Genomic DNA, 14,768 nt, shown 5'->3' with positions numbered 1-14,768 from the left:
GTGACTGTTCCTGCATTGGCCTCATAATAAAATGTAAATAAAGGCTGCTGTATGTGACCTGCTTTATCCAGATGTCTGCACAGATTTCTGTGTATGTCTTTTTGTTGCCAGTCCCGGACCGCTGACTCAGGATCTGGGCACAGCCCATGAGCTGCTTTTGCTTAAGGCTAGCCCTCTACCACTGGAGCCATATGGCTCTACTTCTGGCTTTGTTAGCACAGAAGTTGGACAGGTGTCTCAAGGACTTTTCTGCCTAGGGTGACTTTGACAATGATCTTCCTATCACAGCCTTGTAAGTATCAAGGAGGACTGCTGAGAGCCAATGGTGCCTGCTTAATCACTGGTCTTGCTGATGTTCATAGATAGACCAGTGAGTTCCCTATGCTGAGGTTAAGGTGGTGGGAGCTGGATCCCACAGTTGGAATCATGGTCCTGCCACCTCCAAATGGCAGGAGATCCTAAGAAATACATTCCTGTCTAAATGAATACCAATGGAATGTCATGTATGTTATGATTTAATGGGCACTTCTTGAATGATTCTAGGATAAAATTACACATACACACACAAACATATAAATATGTTTGTGGGGGACTGAACTCTGGGCCTGGGCTCTGTCTCTTAGTTCTTCAGCTCAGGGCTAGCACTCTACCACTTGAGCCACAGGGCCACTTCTGACTTTTTTTTTTTGCTTATGTGGTGCTGAGGAATCGAACCCAGGGCCTCATGCATGCAAGGCTAGCGCTCTAACACTGAGCCACCTTCCCAGCCCAAAATTATACACAATTATATTATGGTACTCTGATCCGTTTTAATTAATAAGTTATGAAGCATTTAAACAATCACATTCATTAAATGGAGGCATAATGAAATACCTAAGAATTGGGCGTCACATAGTATAGAGATACCATATTTTTCTGCCAGGACTTTCTTTCGTTAATTGGAATATACCATTTTCTGAATGTAGTTTGATATATGAAACTAGGATATATCATACCTGACCAGAAAATCAATTATTCATACATTTTTATCACAAATGCTTATAGCAAAATGTAGAGGTAAATCCAAATTATGTATATTTGAAGGCAATGCTTGGTTAGTCCTCTTCTCACATTCCCCATTCCCTTGATGAGAGTAATACATATTGTAAGGAAAAGCTTAGAAGGTTTTAGAGAAATAGGTTGACTTTAAACCAGTGAGTTACTCTATGTTGTATGTTGTTTACTTATATCCTGAAAAGGTAAGTTCTTACTTCATCATTTTCCTTAGGCTTTATACTCAGATTTAATCTCTGATGGGTGAAAAATAAAGATATAAACATTTTTTAACAGTGGCTAAATTTAGGATGAGGAATCTAGGTACAATGGTACTCATGCAGATACTTCTCATAAGTCATGGGACCATGATATCAAAATGTTAACCAATGCTAACTTGTGTCATGCTTATGAAATTTTGTGTATTATAAACAGTGGTTATTAGAATTTTTGTAATTAACATCATTTTATTGGTTAGGAACTGAAGTGAGTCATTATAATCAGAACAAAATTTAAGGAGGCATCCTAAATTAGTTACCAAGATATACATCATGTAACACAATGCTTTAAAAATGCAAGCTAATTGAAATAATTTATGAAAAAAATCAACATTTGCAATAAATATAGAATCATTGTGGCTGATTTTTCTTTTACTCCAGTTGCAATATAGCTTACATGATGACTTTTCGGGTTATATGTTTAGTTAGGTTTTGATATTTAATTGGAGAAGTTCTGTTCTTTTATATATTCATTTGTCAGATCAAAGAGGAAATGAATTGCATGCCAAAGTCAACATCCATAATAATGTTACAGATGTATCCTGCTACTTTGCCAAAGTTTCAAATCAACTCGAGGAACTTGGGTCTTTTTATTTGGATCTATCTAAATAGGTATTCAAAAATTTTGTCAGTACTAGACAGATTATTTTCCAGAAACTACTTCTCTCTTTTCATAGATTTTTAATTTAATTTATATCATGTGTTGATGTTTTCCTTTAGATAAGCCACATTCAGTCTTCTACAAAGTATAATTTGGAGTAGTTTCAAATTATATACACTCATGTACACTGCTCAGATTCTGTTATTTACGTATTTTTTCTTGTTAAATAAGTAGGAATTAGGTCTCAATATGGATACTATTAGACTTATTCGTTGCATTTCTGAATTTTTTAAGTATGTCATGACTTTGTTATTTTATTCTTTTAGATATGTGCAGGTCTCACTCCGCATACAGTCACATTTGTTTTAAACAATTTGATCCCTTCAATGGATTTGCTATGTTAGGTTCATTTTGATGAATTTAATTACAAATTAACACAACCGTTTTTCTTAGACACAGTTATCTTTATGGCTCTACTCCAATTTAACATGTAATTGAGGTTTTAGTGCTTAAAAAAACTGGGCACAACCTGTTTTTGTTCCTGGGGGAGTTCTACTTTGTTGGTTGTTTTTCCAGTTGGGGCGAGTTCAAAATATGTTTGCATTTTATTTCAATTGTTTTGTGTCTATATTTTGTTTCATATAAGGGAAAGTATAAAAAAAAAGAATCAGTGATTTAGAAATTTTCCAAATAGAGTTATTAGAGAGACACTTGAAATTTTGTGACAACTGGGAATGGGCAGGTCTTCATAGTGGACGGGGTAGCAGAATAAAAGACATTGTGTGACATGATATGAATTCTTCCTCCTCTTGCCTCACTATTTCCAATAGTATTACTTCAAGGTCTTTAGTGGAAAGAAAATAATTTTGTGTGTATGAACTCTGAATTTTTGGTTCAATTGGGACACACTACACATTCATATTTGATTTTAAATCTAAAATCTTCTTTCTTTCGTTTAAAAATCACAAATGTGAATTTATAATGCTAAAATAACATCTACTAATTTATCTCAAATGGTCCAAACTATTTTCGCTTCAAACTATATGTAATATAAAGGGTAATAATAATTGTGAGTAATAAAGTATATAATAATTGACTTTGGGGAAAGTCAATTACAGTGGATTTTTGTGAGATACTGAGTAATAGTAAAACATATTTGATTCTATTAAAAATTCACAGTTACATGTAAAAATAATTCATAGTTATAAACTAATGCTGAAAAAGTAAGATAATTTATTGGAAAAAGACAGAAGTTTTAATAAATTTGCTTTTTTTTTTAATTGTCTTGAATCTGCGCTTTAGTGGCTCATACCTGTAATCCTAGCTACCTAAAAGTCTGAGATCTGAGGATAGTGGTTCAAAGCCAGCCTGGGCATAAAAAGTCTGTGAGACACTTATCTCCAATATATCTCTTGAAAACTAAAAACAGCACTGTAACTCAAGTGGTACAGTGGTAACCTTGAACTGAAGAGCTAATGGACAGTGCCAGGCCCAGAGTTCAAGCCCCAAGGCCGACAAAAAAACTTGACATGATTTTTACTTTATTATTTCATGATTTTTTTTATTGTGAAAATATACAGAAGGTTTATAAGTACTTGAACAAGGTAATGAGTAAATTTCTTATCAATCATTGTTGTCTTCTCCTTTGTTTCCCCTTCCCATCTCCCCTTCTTCCCGCCTAAAGCCGCACCAAAGTTGGAAAGTTCGTTTTTGGACATAATGTCTTCTAAATGTCATTGTTGCAATGGGTCCACCTGTATCCCAATTTGTTTTTACCTTGCCCTCCCCAAATTATACCCACATCAAACACAGTGAAAACAAGGGTTATACCGTGGGGGAGAAGCATGGAAAGCAACAATGAAATAATCTTATAATCATGCTAGAAACAATAGCAAGAAAAAAAAACCATTTGAGTCTTTATCTTGGTGTTCATTTCACCGAACATCAACCTGTCTGACAGTTTCTCTTTGTATTAGACATATACTAGTTTTTGCAATTAAGGGAAACCATAGGACCTACGTTTCTCTGGGCCTGGCTTACTTCACTTAATATAATTTTTTCCAAGTCTTTCAGTTTCCTAACAAATGTGGCAATGTCATTCTTTCTGATGGAGACATAGAATTTCATTGTGTATATATACCACATTTTCTTGACCCATTCGTCTACTGATGGGCATCTGGTTTGGTTCTGTATCTTAGCTATGGTAAATAATGTTGCAGTAAACATAGTTGTGCTGGTAGCTTTCATATGGTCTCGTGTGTGAACATCTGGGTAAATGCCCAAAAGTGGGATTGCTGGGTCTTCGGGGAGCGCTATGTAGTCTTTTGAGAAACCTCCATACTACTTTCCAAAGTTGTTGAACAAGTTTACAGTCGCACCAACATCTCCTGCAGCTTCTCTTGTTATTAGTTTTATTATAGCCATCCTAAGTGGGATGAGGTGGTATGTCAGTTTTTAGATTTGCATTTCTTTTATGGCTAGGGAGCTTGAGCATTTTTTCATGTGCCTATTGGCTATCCTTCCTTCCTCTTCAGAGAAGTTTCCCTGTAAGCCTGTAGCCCACTTATTTATTGGGCAGTTGTTTCTTTGAGGATTTTTTGTTGGGGGATTTAATGTTTTGAGTTCGAGGTATATTTTAGATATGAGACCCTGTCTGTTGTATTTCCAGTGAAGATCTTCACCCAATCCGTGGGCTTTCCTTTGAACTTGCTAGCTTTGCCCTTTGTCATGTTGTGTTTCTGGGTCGCTATTAAAATTTCAGCCTGTGCCTAGGAGACCTAGGATATCTCCTATTTTTCTTGTAATGTTTAGTTTTCTACAAATGATTAACCAATTATGCCAGCACCATTTACTGAAGAGGTTGTCTGTCTTACATTCTATTTTTTTAGCTACCTTCTCAAAGATTAGGTGGCTATAGATCTGTGGGTTCATTTCTGGGATTTCAATTATATGCCCTTGGTCCTGGGGTCTCTTCTTGTGCCACTACCAAGCTACTTTGATTACTATCGCTTTGTAGCAGACTTTAAAATTTGGTATTGATATTCCTCCAACACTCTTCCGTTAAGGATCATTTTTACTATAGGGCATCTTTTATTGTTTTATATAAATTTTTAGAGTGCCTCTTCTATTTTCTTGACGAATGAGTTTGGAATATTGATAGGTATCACATTGAATTTGTAAATAGCCTTGGGAGGTCTTGCCATTTTCACGATGTTGATCCTTCCAATCCAGGAGCATGGGAGGCTTTTCCACTTTCTAAATTCTGATTTGGTTTCCTTTTTCAGTTTTTTTTTATAGTTTTAATCATAAGGATTCTTCACTTCTTTGATTAAGTTAATTCCTAGGTATTTTATTTTTTGTGGGGCTATTTCGAATGGAGTTGCTTTCCTGATTTCAGCCATGCTTTTCTAATTGTTGGCATACAGAAAAGTCATTGTTTTTTTGAGAGTTAATTTTCTACCCTGCTACTTTGCCAAAGTTTTGAACCAGCATGAGTAATTTGGGAGTGGAGTCTGTGGGATTCTTTACATACATGATCATGTCATCTGCAGAGAGGGAGAGATTTACATCATCTTTCCCTATTTGGATTCCTTTTATGTTTCCCTCTTGTCTATTGCTCTAGCTAGGTATTCTAATACTAAATTGAGAACTGCAGAGAGTGGACATCCTTGTCTCTTTCCTGAGTTAAGAGGAAATGGGTTTAGTTTTTCATCATTAATATAATGCTGGCTGGAGGTTTGCCATATACAGCCTTTATTATATTGAGGAATGTTCCCTGGATTCATAGTTTTTCCAGAGTCTTCATCATAAAGGGGTGTTGGATCTTGTCAAAAGCTTTTTCTGCATCTATTGAGATAGCCATTTGGTTGTTCCAAACCGCTTGTATTTTTTCCTTGTACTAAGAATACTGACTCATGCCCGGTGTCAGTGGCTCACATCTATTATACTAGCTACTCAGGAGGCTGAGATCTGAGGATCACAGTTCAAAGCCAACCTGGGCAGGAAAAGTCCATGAGACTCTTATCATCAATAAACCAACAGAAACCTGGAAGTGGCACTATGACTAGCCTCGAGCTGAAGAGCTGAGGGACTGTGCCCAAGCCCAGAGTTCAAGGCTCAGGACCACCACCCACAACACCAACACCTCCACCACCACCAACAAAAAGAATACTGACTCCAAAACAATAGTATTAAGCAGTCTGAAAGATAGGCTAAAATCTAACTTTTTATTATTATCTTATATACCAACAGCTTTCTAGTCCAATGAGCCATGAGCCCTCAGAATGTTGACCAAATTTCTTAGTTTATTTACACAATTATAATAAGTAGGTATTTGTATTTTCTCATCTATCTTTCTTTCATTTCACTACAGAATCTGTATATATCCTTTATGTTATACTTGAAAACCAATGCCTTTGGAAGATATTTCTTAATTGGTGTATATTAATTGTACGAAGAAATCTTGCTGAAATACTTTACACACTCCCATATTGATGAAGGGCCTGATTAACCTATTTCTGTCTTGCTCCATTTCCATTGCCCTTTATTTTTCAACTGTTTTCTGTGAATATTTTGTGCTATCTTCAAACACAGTCAAAATGTATTAAAGTGCTGTTCACCCACCGTCATTGAAGATTATACAATGTTGAATAAAAAAGCAAAAATATAAATACATGGAGACATATAGTTTTTGTTGATTGGAGGATACAATTGAGCAAAGATATAAATTGTCTCCTCCCCTTTTTTTGGTCATTCATGGGGCTTGAAATCTGGGCCTGGGCACTGTCCCAATGCTCTTCAGCTCAAAGTGAGTTCTCTACATATTGAGCAACTGTGTCACCTCTCTTCTGGTTTTCCGGTGGTTAGTTGGACATAAGAGTCTTACGGACATTCCTGTTCCAGCTAGGTTTGAACCGCAAACTTCAGATCTCAGCCTCCTATGAAGGTAGGATTACAAGCATGAGCCAGCATCGCCCAGCTTCACAGTTTTATTTATGTGTATAACAATTTCTAAAAACACCTGAACAGCACTCTTTGACTCATTGACAAACGAAAATAAACTGGAATGTAATTCTCAGTCCAATATTAAACTGTAAATGTAAAATTGTTATATTTGTAGAGGAAAGATTATACATCTCAATGGGTCTGTGGGCATGATTAGCTCCACATAAATATTATCAAGGAATATTTAATAAGGGGTAAAACCAAACATTTGTGGAATGACATTCTCTTTAATAAGTGGTGATAGGTTAGACAGTATTGGGGAGAATTAAAAAGTAAACATTGACTTAAACTTAACAGTTTACTCAAATATTAAATTCAAGCAGGATTAAAACGTGGCATATAAAACAAAAAGAGTGATGTAAATGTAAAGCAAAGGAAGATGTCTTGACAATTTTGGAGATGAAGCATTCTGAAATTTGGCATTAAAATCATAGGCAAGGAAAACGATATAGTAGAACTCAATGAAAGTGTAAAAAAATTTGGTCTGTGAAAGCTCATATACAAATAGTGAATAGAATTTGGGAGCAGTAGCTCATTTATCTCATCCTAGCTACTTGGGAGGCTGTGATTTGAGTATTGCTGTTTGAAGCCAGCCCCCACAAAATAAAGTCTCTGAGAATCTTATTGCTGATTAATCAGCAAAAAAGCCAGAAGTGTGACATGACTGAAATGGTAAATTGTTAACAAATTGCAACAAATCTCAGGGACCCTGAGTTCAAGCCCCAAGACCATACATGCATGTTAAAAAGTAATAGTAGTAATTCTAATAGTGATGATGATGATGATGATGATGATGATGATGATGATAATGATGATGAAGTGTACCCATAGTCAAGGATATAATATTTGCAAATCCTATACCTGAAGAATGCTTCAAATCTAGATTTTACATAAAATTCTCAAAACCCAATGTTTAAGAGAACATCAGTTAGATACCAGCAAAATATATCTTGTGAAAAATAAGCACAAGAAATCATCAGTCATCAAATAAATGCATATTAAAACTAAAATGACAACATAAAACATGCATGAGAATTACTTCCCATAATAAAATAATGACCATATTAAATGCTATCAGTAAACAGAGAAAATGGATGCTGGCAGAAATGTCAAGTGGGAAAGCCACTTCTGAAAACATTTTTACAGGTTCCTAGAATATGAAATAAGCAAATACCCACTGCATAGCACAGTAATTGAGCTCTCCAGGCTTTGTCTCATAGAAAAAAAATGTAACATTCACCCAAAGGCCAAAACACAGAGGATTATAGCAGCATTATTTTCTCTAGTCAAAGAAATGGACATCAATTCAGGCTTTCTTCAGGTGAATGGTAAAGGAATTGTGCTACATTCTCTAATAACAGGACCAAAAGGCAACTCGAGGGAATACAATACAATATTAAGGCATACAATAACTGGGAATAATCTATCATGTATTTGAAGGCAATCTTAAAAGTTTATTTATTGCATGTTCTAGAAGTCAGAGAAAAAAATATATTGGTTGCCAGGATGAAACACGTTTGGGATGGGAGAAAGAGAAGTAGTGGTTTTAATTATAAAAGGGAAATATGAGTCAAACTTATTTTTGGTAAATAAACATATCTCTAAATATTGTATATTCATATAGATTTGATAAAATTATATTGGACTTAATATGTGCACAATTTAATTAAAATAACTGGTCTGCATAAGGTGCTTGTGACATATTAATGTCCTATTTGTGATGTCATACTAGAAATATTGAAATAAATTGGAAAAAGTATTCAAGGGATTTATCTGTGTTCTTATAACATCATAAAAATCCATATTAACCTCATATCAAGAAAACAGAAGTCAATACTGAATGTTTACATTGACAAATAGTGTGGGTCCAAGCTTGAAATGAAATATACCTTGTTAATTAGAAAGCAGAGATTTAGAAGACTGATATCAAGGCCAGTTCTGAAAAACAAAAATTCATGAGAAACTACAAAAGCAAAGAAAGCTAGATATAGTGTAATTTCTCTGTTTTCTCACGTTTATGGAAGACATAGGTAAGCGATCATTGCTCAAGGGTGGCTTGGCCTGAAAAATAATCTAAAGTGGTTAGAGCCTTAGCAACAAAAATATCTGTCTCATGCTTCCCTTTTATAATTAAACCACTACTTCTCTTTGTCCCAACCTATTAAAACAGGAGTGTTTATAAACAAAAGCACTGGTCTGAAGCCTCAAAACAAGGACCCAGTCTGTGTGGACCAAACAGTCTCTAACATGAGATTTTATTTAAATTAACAAGCATGATTTTAGATTCTGCAGAGTGGGATGATGCATAATCACAGGTAATATCTGCTATGTCAGGTAATCAAATCTACTCTTTCACTGTTACTCAATAGCCAGGTTTCAACACAAATGACTACAATGAGATTGTACAAATAAGACTACGACTTTTCCCTCTCATGAAACAATATTCTGTCAAATGATTTCTGACTTCCAGCTGTTCACATATTTCTCACGATCTTTTCTACTACGTTGTCTTCATTATTGATGTTCATATTACCTTTTGTTGCTGTCTTGTGTATATATGCCATTTTTAGGGATGGAACTCAATTGTTTAATGGTCTTTCTTGAAGTTTTTGCTCATGGCTGATGACATTCTTTTCATGAGCAACATTCTCACCTGCTGCTTCTGGCTGGATAATTGGAGACAAGTTTTCACATTTTTGTCTGTTTGGGCTGACATTGAACTAAAGTATTCAGTTCTTAGCCTCCTGAGTTTCTAAGATTCAACACATGAGTGGCTAACACCAATCTTTGCTTTACTGTTATTTTAATTATGTGGTAGAGGAAAGTGGAAGTTTATTTGTGTTAAGTGTGCAATTTTCAAATGCAAGTTTGAATCAACTTGATATAATGTAATTGTTAATCAAATTTAACAGTTAAATCAATAACTATTACATATTCCCACAGAAATATAATTGAAAATAAAAGGCATGATTGTTTTCTTTTTTCTTTCTTTTTTTTTTTAGGTCCAGTCGTGGGGCCTGAACTCTGGGCCTGGGCACTGTCCCTCAGCTCTTCAACTCAAGGCTAACACTCTACCACTTGAGCTACAGTGCAACTTCCGGCTTTTTTCTTTTTGCTTATGTGGTGCTGAGGAATCAAACCCAGGGCCTTAGACATGCAAGGCAAGCACTCTACCACTGAGCCAACTTTCCAGCCCGCATAATTGTTTTCTTAAAACAAGTAATAGAACCATGAATTTCTCTCACTTTACAAATCATGTTTTATAAAACTTTAATTAGCAGACTTCTATGACTAAAAGTAAATCTAATAATTGTGTACAACAAGAAGCAAGGCAATTATAGCTAAGAATAAATATTTCATCACAGCCAGAAGATAAGTTTTAGAGCATTCTCACTAAAAAGAAATGTTACATGCAGAAATTAATAGATATGATGTAGATTGATCATTACACAACGTATAAGTTAATGGGATTACCACTTAATACTTAACGAATATGTAAAAATAATTATGTAGGAAGGAGCCAGAGGCTCATGCTTTTAACCCTAGCTACTATGGAGTCTGAGAGCTGAGAATCATGGTTCAAAGTCAGCCTAAGCAGGAAAGTCCCTGACAATCTTATCTCCAATGAGCCAAAAGAAAACTGGCAGTGGCTCAAGTGGTAGAACACTAATCTTGAGCTGAAGAGCTGAGGGACAGTGTCCAGGTCCAGATTTCAAGCCCCACAACTGAAAATAATTAAAAATAAACAGCTACAAATAAACAATATTTTGACATAAATGTTAAAATATATATTCTAAAAATTTTCAAATCCTCACTAGATATAATAGTTTATATAAATATATGGAAGTGTTTTCTGGTTTTAGTTATTGAATCAATTGTGTAAATCACACATTTCTCATTCAATTCTTATTTATAGGTTTATATACTTATATGACATAAGTGTAATGTGATACATGATAGGCAGTGCTGTTTTAGGAATCCCCCTTGGCATTCTAACATTAACACTTATCCCCTAAAATCGATATGCCCTCCAACCTTGTAAGAGGTTTCATCTCATTGGAGCAGAAAAGTATAAGCCATAACCATTGTTTGGAACAACTGTAACATTTTACATGTATTACACTTAGTTGAAGAACCAAAACATTCAAGTCATTTTAACCATGTCAGTAATAGCAAAATATCTTCTGAGCTTTTCAGTTTCTTAAAAGATGAAAATCTTTAATTATACATCTATTTATTTCTGCCTAATATCCTATATCTTAGGAAGATTTTTTTGTGTAACCATGTGTTCCTGACTAGAAGACCGGAACAAAGGAAATAATGAAAATAGTGAAGGAAAATACTTGAAAACAATTAAAAAAGCAATCACAGACACTCTTGTTTTCACCAGTTTCAATGAAAATATACGTTAAAGTATGACGTTTTTGTTATCAAAGAACAATAATTAAAATTTAATTAGCAGTGAAGAAGGGAACAGAAAACTATGCTTGAAGACAGCTTGACTTTGAAAAATTCAAAATAAGCATAATGGTTTTATCTTGTTTTTCGATGTAATTGCCATAAAAATAGAGAGCAGTACCCAAAGGCAGGAAAACACCTAAGCCAAAGCAGTAAATTTTGTCTATAAAATAATTGTGAGAGTAAAAGAAAAAAAGATGTCTCTGTGGGTATGTCACGTTAAAAATGTGTATACAAGCTATTTATCTTAAAATTAGTCATTTTGCATTATGTTTAGATTCTGATAAAATTTAGACTCTCAACTCAAACAGTGTTAATACAGTTTTATTTCATGTCTCCCAAAAGCAAACAACAAATTACTATTTATTTAAAATTTATTTCTTTTAAATTTCAAAATTATTATTCATTTAACTAACTCTTTTTTTAAAAAGTTGGCCAAGGGAAATGGTTTATTAGATATTTATATTCAGACTCTATAGTAGAAGCCAGAAAGAGAAAAAAACATCATGTTTTTATTCTTCATTGAGCCACACTGTTTTATTCACCTATATCTGAAAGAATGAAATTCTTTATTTGAAGCATTTTACTTGATATCCCCAATGTATCATTCTTCCTTTATGAATAGGAGAATTTGGACAAAGGATGAGAATTCATACTAGAAAAAGGAGAAGAGGAAAAGAGAAGGAGAAATCTAGATATTTTGTTCTTCCTCATCTGATTAACTAGGTCTGGAGTGATTAAACCCATCTAGATAAAAAGATAACCTCAAAAGTGATCACATAGAGAATACTTATTTATAAAAAAATTGTAATAATTTCCAACAGGAAATGTTATCTATTGTTGTAGTTCTTGTTTCATATTTATTAAATTCTGGTGGGCTATAGTGAACTATCATAAAGATATACAAGAATGGTAAGAAATTAACATCTTAAGAAATTAACATCTTAATATCATATTCTAATATTAGCTTAATTCTTCTTCTTGTTATATGTATGAACTTGCATGTGAGTTTTGTCTCAATTTCACATACTATATTCTTCCAGTATATAAGTTGAAAGAAGACTTCTTCTGGAAATATGCTATTTTTATAACTAAGCGAAACAAGTCAGCTGTTAGACACAGACAGTTATACAGAAATCTTCCCCCAGAAATAGACTTTGACCACTTCTGGTTCATTTTTGTAAGATGAGGTAAGTCACATGACCCATCTTTACATTGCAGAGTAGAGGTAAATCTCAACTACAGGAAGCTGATGCAGGACATAAAGTAATATGCCCATTTATGCAACACTTGAGATAAAGAAGGAAAAAAAGAGAACTATAGTACAATCAATCATACTTGCTATCACAAGGCTCTGTAGGAAGGAAGCTATTATGTACCTTTGTTTCTAAAAGTACTGATATCTTCAAATCATGTATTTTATGCTTGGATGTTACAAGAATTAGAGAACATTTTGATACTGAGACAGCATAAAATCTAAAATAAAGCTGGAGTAAGCATTTCAGTACTAACTTTTGTTCTCAAGGAAAAGAAACCATTTTATAGACAATACTTTATACTTTCTTACCTAGTATTTTTTCCCAGAAATGGATTTTGATAATATATGTGACTATCCACCAGAATAAATTTCTTTATTTACATGCATCTTGTGCAGACAGTATAGTCAATTATATGTAAGTGCGAGTTTCATCAGTAGCAGTTTTTAAAAATGCAAAAAATGTGGACAAGTGGCCAATATACATATTTTCCACCATCACTTTCTACATCCTCCTTCTTCCTTCTTAGGAATCACTCCCTATCAATAAAAAGGTTTAGATTTGGCTCTTGACCTTGAAAATGGAAGCTGAATGCTATGGATGTCAGAGATGATGGTTAATAGTGTTTTACATAATAATGTCACTTGCAACAGCGGTACGAATCTTGCGGGTCTTAGCACTACTTCCTTAGAGATGTGATAGGAATGTCAACCCTACTTGACCTAGTATTGTTTTCCAATTCCTTTTCTACCACCTGGCCTAAATTATAATACATAGTAATGGAAGGAAAAAGTAATGCTGTCTTAATCAAGTCCCATTGCTACAATGAGATGTACAAGACGTTATGTTGAAAAACGAAGTTTACAACTTTGGCAGGTGTGGAGGGAATCAGTGGGCAAGGATGGTAAGGGGAAGGAAGAGGCCACAATGCTTGCTAAGGAATGTACTAATTGCCTTGCTCATGTAATTGTAACCCCTCTGTACGATATTTTCACAATAAAAAACTTAATATAAAAAAGAAAGAAAGTCATTTAGCGTTCCGGGAACGTGGCTTAAAGGAACAGTTATTGCTTAGCATGCATGGAACCCTAAGTTCAATTCTTCAGTACCACATAAATAGAAAAAGAAACACTGGAAGTAGAGCTGTGCCTCAAGTGGCAGAGTGCTACCCTTGAACAAAAATAAAAGAGCTCAGGAACAGTTCCCTGGCCTTGAGTTCAAGCCCCAAGACTGGCAAAAAAGTCATTTAGCTAGTAAATGCAAAATAAAGAACCCATACTTGGAATATATTATTGCTCATTCTAACTGATATCTAACAATAGTCCTTAATTCATTTATTATACTATATTTGAATACTGTTTAAAAAAACAACGTTGTATTTATAGGTTACCACAATTAATGCCAAGAATGTGCTTAGATATCAGGTTAAGATTAAAGCAGGCTTTTGAGTGGTCACTGCTAATCACAATGAGAAGGGTAGTCTAAGTGAGATTTGGAAATCTTTTTGGTAAGTCATGGCATCAAGAAGGCAGAGACTAATTAATAGTTTTGACAGAAGAGAAGGAATAATTGCAGATGGAAGGAATAAATGATAGTAATAACTACGTTATACCACAAACCGTTCTCGGAAACCATTTTTGGTTATTAAAGAGCTAGTTATCAACTAGGCTTATTCCACATTGCCTTTAGCATTTCAGCCACTTAGGCTAATTCCTAATCTCTGTGTGATAAATTGTATATCCTTCTATGCTGTTCTTTCATACCTGATCTCCATTTCTTTCTAAAAATCTCAGTCTTTTATATTTCTCTATGAACAATTTCTGATACTAAGTCGACAAACACAGACAGTAGAGGATGCTAATGTAAAAGTCCCATAAGACATGAGTCATTAATACAACAACATGGAAAAGGAGGATATATTTATTGCTACCTCAATTTTGCTGAAAAGCTGCAATGTCATAATTTGATTCAAATTTCCATTCTTTGTCTACATAGTGTCATTAATTGCACATAAATGCAAGTATAAGACAGATGCTGGGGCTCACGCCTGTAATCCTTGCTACTCAGAAAGTTGAGACCAGAAGATTGTGATTCAAAGCCAGCCTGGTCAGGAAAGTCCAAGAGACTCTTATGTTTAAT

The sequence above is a fragment of the Dipodomys spectabilis genome, unplaced genomic scaffold (assembly GCF_019054845.1).
Source record: "Dipodomys spectabilis isolate Male_0828 unplaced genomic scaffold, ASM1905484v1 ptg000205l, whole genome shotgun sequence".
Taxonomy (NCBI): domain Eukaryota; kingdom Metazoa; phylum Chordata; class Mammalia; order Rodentia; family Heteromyidae; genus Dipodomys; species Dipodomys spectabilis.
The sequence above is the reverse complement of the archived record's forward strand: the minus strand, read 5'-3'. Positions refer to the sequence as shown.